Source organism: Strix uralensis, chromosome 31 (genome assembly GCF_047716275.1).
Source record: "Strix uralensis isolate ZFMK-TIS-50842 chromosome 31, bStrUra1, whole genome shotgun sequence".
Taxonomy (NCBI): domain Eukaryota; kingdom Metazoa; phylum Chordata; class Aves; order Strigiformes; family Strigidae; genus Strix; species Strix uralensis.
In genome coordinates this window covers 691,911-698,002 of record NC_134002.1, presented here as the reverse complement: position 1 = coordinate 698,002, position 6,092 = coordinate 691,911, and the positions used below count along the sequence as shown (strand labels likewise).

Sequence of the window (6,092 nt, the reverse complement as noted above, 5' to 3'; positions counted from 1 at the left end):
GGCTCTGCCATCGGCCGTAGGAGGCAGACTGAGGAGATGAGGCTGCTGCAGCGTTTCCCAAGGCCATGGAGAATGGCACGTGGGGCTGATAGCAGGAGCAGCCTCCTCTGCCTGGAGCTTACAGCTGCCTGTCCTTGGCCACGCACACCAGGGGCCACAACCGCCCTTGTTGGTGTTGGCCCAGAACAGTGAGACAACTCCTAGAGAGCGAGGACACGGCGCCTGCCAGAGGGTGTTGCTGGGGCTGACGTGGCCGGTGCTGCCTCTGTGCTGCCCCATGCTGTGTGTGGGAAGGGTGACACTGCCCGTCTCTGCTGGGCTGAGGTGGCTGCACATCCCTGCTTGCCTGCACAGCTGGAACCAGATGGGCTCTGCCACACCCACACATGTGCTGCTGCCTGTAGCAGTTCTGTTCTCCGGTGTACCAGTTTTGGGAAGGACCTGGTGGCAGAGGGCTGCGGAGAGCAGGGGCGCGGTGAGCTCCCCAAAGAGGTTGTGGTGCCATGCTGGGTTTTTCCTGCTGGCCGTTGGCAGGCAGTGCTGGGGGCCGGGCGCTGCTGCCTGCCACGGGGCCTGCACACCCCATCCCGCAAGCAGAGCATTCAGCGGCGTCTGTCGGGGGTGTCCGATCCCAGCTTCTGCCTCCCCTCCTGCTTGGAAACCCCCATGTTGTCCCCCCCCCGGCCCTAGAGACCACCGTGCCCAGCCCCCGGATCCAGCGACGCTGTGACATCAGCCCCGTTGCCAAGGGCACCGCGGGCACCGCGAGCCCTGCGGGCACTGCCTCAGCTGCTGCACTGGTGGTGACAAGCCCTCGGTTCTTGCAGCTGGCACATGCCGCTGGCAGCAATGCATCTGCTCCGTCTCCTCATCCTGCTGGCCCTGTGCTGGCCTGCGCACAGCGCCTGGGACAGCTGTGGGTAAGTGGCCAAGGCTCTGGGAGGGAGCTTGGGCACCCTGATGGGGGTTCCCTGGAGGGTGCCCGCTGGTCCCCCGTGGCCACACCACGGCTTCCCCATCCCCACACAGGAGCCTCGGCTCCTTGCAGCACCCGGGCTGCTGGCACAACTCGCCTGCGGGGCTCCAGCAGAAACAGGGGTGGCCACCCGCCCACCCCACGGGGCTCCCTGGCCTCGCTGTCCATGCAGCGCCCCATGGGGAGGGCAGAGGGCTGACCTTCAGCTGGGACAGCAGCGAGCCGTCGAGCAGGACGGTGATGAGTTTCTGGTTACAGGGGGACCTGCGGGCTGCAGCCCATGGCTACTGACGACGGCACCTCACACGTGGTGGGGGGCACAGACGCCCAGCCAGGGGCCTGGCCCTGGATTATCAGCATCCAGGATCCCTGGGCAGCGGGCACGGGGCATGTGTGAGTAAGGTCCCTCATCAGCCCGCAGTGGGTCCTCACAGCAGCCCACTGCTTCACCAAGGCCAGGTAAGGAGGGCCAGGAACGGGGATATCCCCTGGCACTCACGGGTGCCCCGTCCGCAGCACCACGTGCTACTCCTGTCCCCTTTCCTTGCGGTACGCCCAGTGCCTGGGCACTGCAGACCCCACCTGGGAGGCTGCTCAGGAGAGGGCTGGGCTCCTGCCACGGCTTCCTACAGCCTCCAGCTCGACACACCATGAGCCCAAGGCATGCAGGGGCAGTCGCAGCCTCTGTAGCACTGCTTTCCTCTCCCCCACGTGAAGCAGAGGGCAGGGAACTGCTGGGCTGCTGCAGCACGTGGCTCCACTCCCTCTGAGCCCTCTCCCCATCTGCCTTCCAGGCACATCACCATGTGGCGCATGGTGGTCGGGGCCACCCGCTTGACTCAGCCGGGCCCAGAGGCCCAAGTGCGCAATATTAAGCGGCTGCTGGTTCACGAAGACTATAGCAACATCTCGCAGAGGAATGACATTGCACTGCTGGAGTTGGACTGGCCTGTCCAGTGCAGCAACTCCATACAGCTTGCCTGCGTGCCTGACGCCTCGCTGAAAGTGTCAGCGCTGACAACTTGCTACATCAGTGGCTGGGGGTCCACAACGACGAGAGGTGAGTTCCCAAAGAGCGCTCGCGTCCCGAGTGCAAGCTCGGCACACGGGGGAGGCGGGCTGGGCTTCCTGACAGCAGAGGCGAGAGCCAGAGCCCGGCTGTGGGGACGTGTGCCCATAGAGAGATGGGCCTGGCCCAGGGTCCACGGCGAGACAGAAGGGCAACGCCGGTGCAAAGCCAAGCCCCAGGGAAGGGGCTCACCCAGACAGGGCAGGAGACCTGGCAACGAGCTGCTGGGTGTTAATTCCTTTCTGTGCTCACAGCTGAAGGACCAACAGATGTCCTGCAGGAGTCCAAGGTCCACCTCATCGACCTCAACGTCTGCAACAGCAGCCGGTGGTACCTAGGGGCCGTCCACCCCCACAACCTGTGCGCTGGCTATCCGCAGGGCGGCATCGACACCTGCCAGGTAGGAGCCTGCGACAAGGCAGCGCCCAGCGGCACAGGCAGCCCCGGCACAGCCGCCCAGACACACCCCGGCACGGGCTTTGCCTGGCCAGTCGCCGTCCTACCGCTGGGTCCCCACCACTGGCGGGGCTCACCTCCCCTTCCCCAGCTGCAGCTCCTTGCCCAGGGCCCCACTTGCCCCAGAGGCCCGGGACTCTGCCCAGAAGGCCCACCCAGCGCTCCTGGCAGCCCCGAGCTCCAGCTCCCAGCCCTGGAACATCCCTCTTGCACCCAGCCATCATCACTGTGCAGAGATGAGCACGAGCCCTACCCCACAGGCCCACGACCCCCTCCCAGACAAGGTTCTGTCGGCCCCAGCACCTGAGCAGAGCCTCTGTGCCGCGGATACAGCTCTGGGAGGTGCTGGCAGAGAGAAGGAGCCGGCCCTAGTGCTGCCAGTGACCACCCGACACCACCTAGACCCTCTCTCCTCCGCTGCAGGGGGACAGCGGTGCTCCTCTCATCTGCAGAGACAACCATGCTGACTACTTCTGGCTCGTTGGGGTGACCAGCTGGGGGAGAGGCTGCACGAGAGCAAAATGGCCCGGAATCTACACCTCCACTCAGCACTTTTACAGCTGGATCCTAGAACAGATGGGGCTGAGCCCAGCAGCAACGGCTGCTCCAACGCCACGGCCAGCCTTCCCCTCAACTCCCCTTCAGACGCCAAGGCCAACACCAACGCAATCAGGCAGGTTCAGCTTCTGCCCCTTTCTACTGCAGAAGTTGGTGGAATTCTTCACTTGGTTGCAGGAGCTCCTGCAGAACCTGAGGGAAGGCCTGAGCAGCAGGATGGACAGGATCCAGTGCAGGCTGCAGTGCACCATGACCATCTCCTGCAGGGGCTCTGCCTGCTGAGCCAACGGCAGCCTCAGCACCAACAGCCTGCTCGGTCCTGCCCACACCCCTCCAACTGCACAAAAAAATGATGTTGTCTTAGTTGTTGAATAAAGTTGCCACATTTCACAGCTCACCATGCTTCAGTTCCATTCCGTCTCCTGTCAAAGGCAAGGATTGCACTCCCGGCACCTGCAAAGTGAGGCTGCAGGCAGCCAAGTTGGGCACAAAGGGAAAGAGTCACTCCAAGGGGTGACCCCAAGCCTGGTTGGAGGGGAGGGGGAGGGTGCGGTGGGAGAAGGGACCACTGGTCACAGGGGGTGAGAGGTCTTGGGGACAGCAGCTGGAAACACAGAGTGTCTTAGGGCAGGTGCTGTGGGACCCCACTGTGCGTGTGTACAGTGCACCAGTGAACTTGAAACTGGACTCTCGTGACCCGGCAGACACGGCTCTGGACAGAGCCAAGCTGTGCCTGATGCCAGGGTGAGGAGCTGGACATCCCACCACCGATATCCCAGGCGCTTGGTGTCCCTGCTGCCAGCTGAGCAATCTTTGCACATGCTGTGCTGGTGAATCAGGGAGTGAAGGGTGTTTGTGTTTCACTAGTAAACATCACTCCTGCCCATCGGGAAAGGCAGAGAAGGACTGGCCTCTGCTCCTGGCTATGGACGGGCTGGTTACGAACTCAGGGGCGCTGGTAAAGGCCTTGGCCTGTCTGTGTCAGTCTGTTCTGTCCTTCACATCAACCGTGTGTTTCTGTGCGTGTGTTTGTGTATCTGCCCTTTGGGATGCAGCATCAGTCCTTGGAACACACACACGGGGACAGCAGCAGCCACATCCATGAGAAGAGGAACCTCCTGGGTGTGAGTCCCCCAGATTCAGCTCTAGTGGGACTGAAAGGAGAAATCCCCCGTGCTCAGCGGTGCCCTGGCTGCTCCCTGACAGAACAGGGAAGGAAACCCAGAGAAACTCTGCAGCAGAGATCACGATGGGCAGAGGCAGTGCTGGCTGTGAAGGCGATGGCGAGGGCTGGCAGCTGGGCTGGCACTGGACAGTAACTGGGCTGCCTGCTGACAGAAGGGCAGCAAGATGCGAGCTCAAAGCTTTATACAAAAAGTTATTTAGTGATTGTTCTCTCCAGTAGGTACCATGAAAGCATCTTGGCAGGACCCTGCCCTGCAGGCCCAAACATGGCTTCTCTCTCCTGGCCAGCTTTGCCTTGAAGAAACCTGCAGTAACGACATCACCAGAGCTCTCGGGGCCTGAGAAGATTCACTCTGCCAAGGGCAGCTCTGAGTAGCCCCAGAGATCCAGAGCAGAGGGAAGAACAGTCCCAGGGTGCAGGGCTGAGGCAGACGGGGGCTTCTCTTCAGGGCAGCTCCTCTTCCCCCGACAGACTGTCACCCTCCTCCTGCAGGTCAAAGCTCTGGGAAGGGGCAGGACAAAGAGCTGCTGAGAAGTATGAAAGCAACACCTGCACTCTGCTGTGGGTCTGTCAGATTCGGTCTGGGGCAGCGTGGGCTCTTCAGAGGGTCCCCACCTCAGCCCTTCCACCCCGGACACCAGCAGCACACAAACCCCGTGGGGTCACCAGCACAAGGCCAAGCTTCCCACACCTTCAGAGTTTTACCCTCTGCCCCAGGCTCTGCTTTCCCCGAGGGAAAAAAGAGCTGAGCTGCAAATGAGCAGTGCAGGAAGTGGAGCCTTTCTTACCTCCCGTTCCCCCGTGACCTCGCCCAGGAAATCTGAATTCTGTTTCAAAACAGCTGCTGGAGATTTTTCCCTTCTGATTTACACCCTGGGCAATGTCACCTGGCGCAGAGCTGGCATCGCGTGCCAGATAACCTTTTGTTCTCAAAGAAATCAGTTCTCTTCCGCCCCAGTCAGAGGGAAAGGGAAAGCCAGGCGCATGACACGTGGCGAACTTTGGTTCTTCCTGCGTGACCAGGGGGAGGACATGAGGAAGTGGGATGGTCAACCCACCTTCAAGTTGGAAGCTCGTGTACATGAATTGCGAGGAAAGACCCCTGCCAAGAAGAAGACATCCAAGAAGGCTGTTAATGTAGCTGGTGTGAAACCACAAGAAAGTAATCAGCGATCTCCCAGGTACAGGAAGACTGAGATCACCTCCCTTGGCCCTGATGAAGGAGTCTCCAGCCTGGCACGGCAAGGGTCAGACAGTGAATACTCTGACCAAGAACAGGAATAGAGGGCCCCTGCCTCCAGCCAGGAGGAGGAAAGGGATGATCGGGTGTATTGGACAGTGTGGATTCGATGGGCTGGCACATCAAATCCACAGAAGTACCAGGCTTTAATCGACATCGGGGCACAGTGTACATTAATGCCATCAGGTTATAGAGGGGCAGAACCTACCTGGATCTCAGGAGTGACAGGCGGATGTCAAGAACTGTCAGTACTGGAGGCCGAGGTTAGCTTGACCGGGGACAAGTGGGAAAAACATCCCATTGTAACTGGCCTCTTGTATCTTGGGCATTGACTACCTCAAGAGGGGGTACTTCAAAGACCCAAAAGGATACCGATGGGCTTTTGGTGTGGCCAGTGTGAACACAGAGAAGGTCAAACAGTTGTCTAATCTGCCTGGCCTCTTGGAAGATCCTTTTGTTGTGGGACTGCTGTGAGTTGAAGAACAACAGGTGCCAATTGCTACGAGGACCGTGCACTGACGGCAGTATCGCACGAACCAAGACTCTCTGGCTCCCATCCAAGAACTGATCCGTCAACTGGAGACCCAAGGTGTCATCAGTAAGACAC

The 6,092-nt window shown here is 60.5% G+C and overlaps 1 pseudogene; it reads left to right on the top strand.

Moving 5' to 3' along the window:
* The first annotated feature begins 824 nt into the window (after positions 1–824).
* Positions 825–5,635, top strand: LOC141936038 (acrosin-like; annotated as a pseudogene).
* The last annotated feature ends 457 nt before the right edge of the window (positions 5,636–6,092 follow it).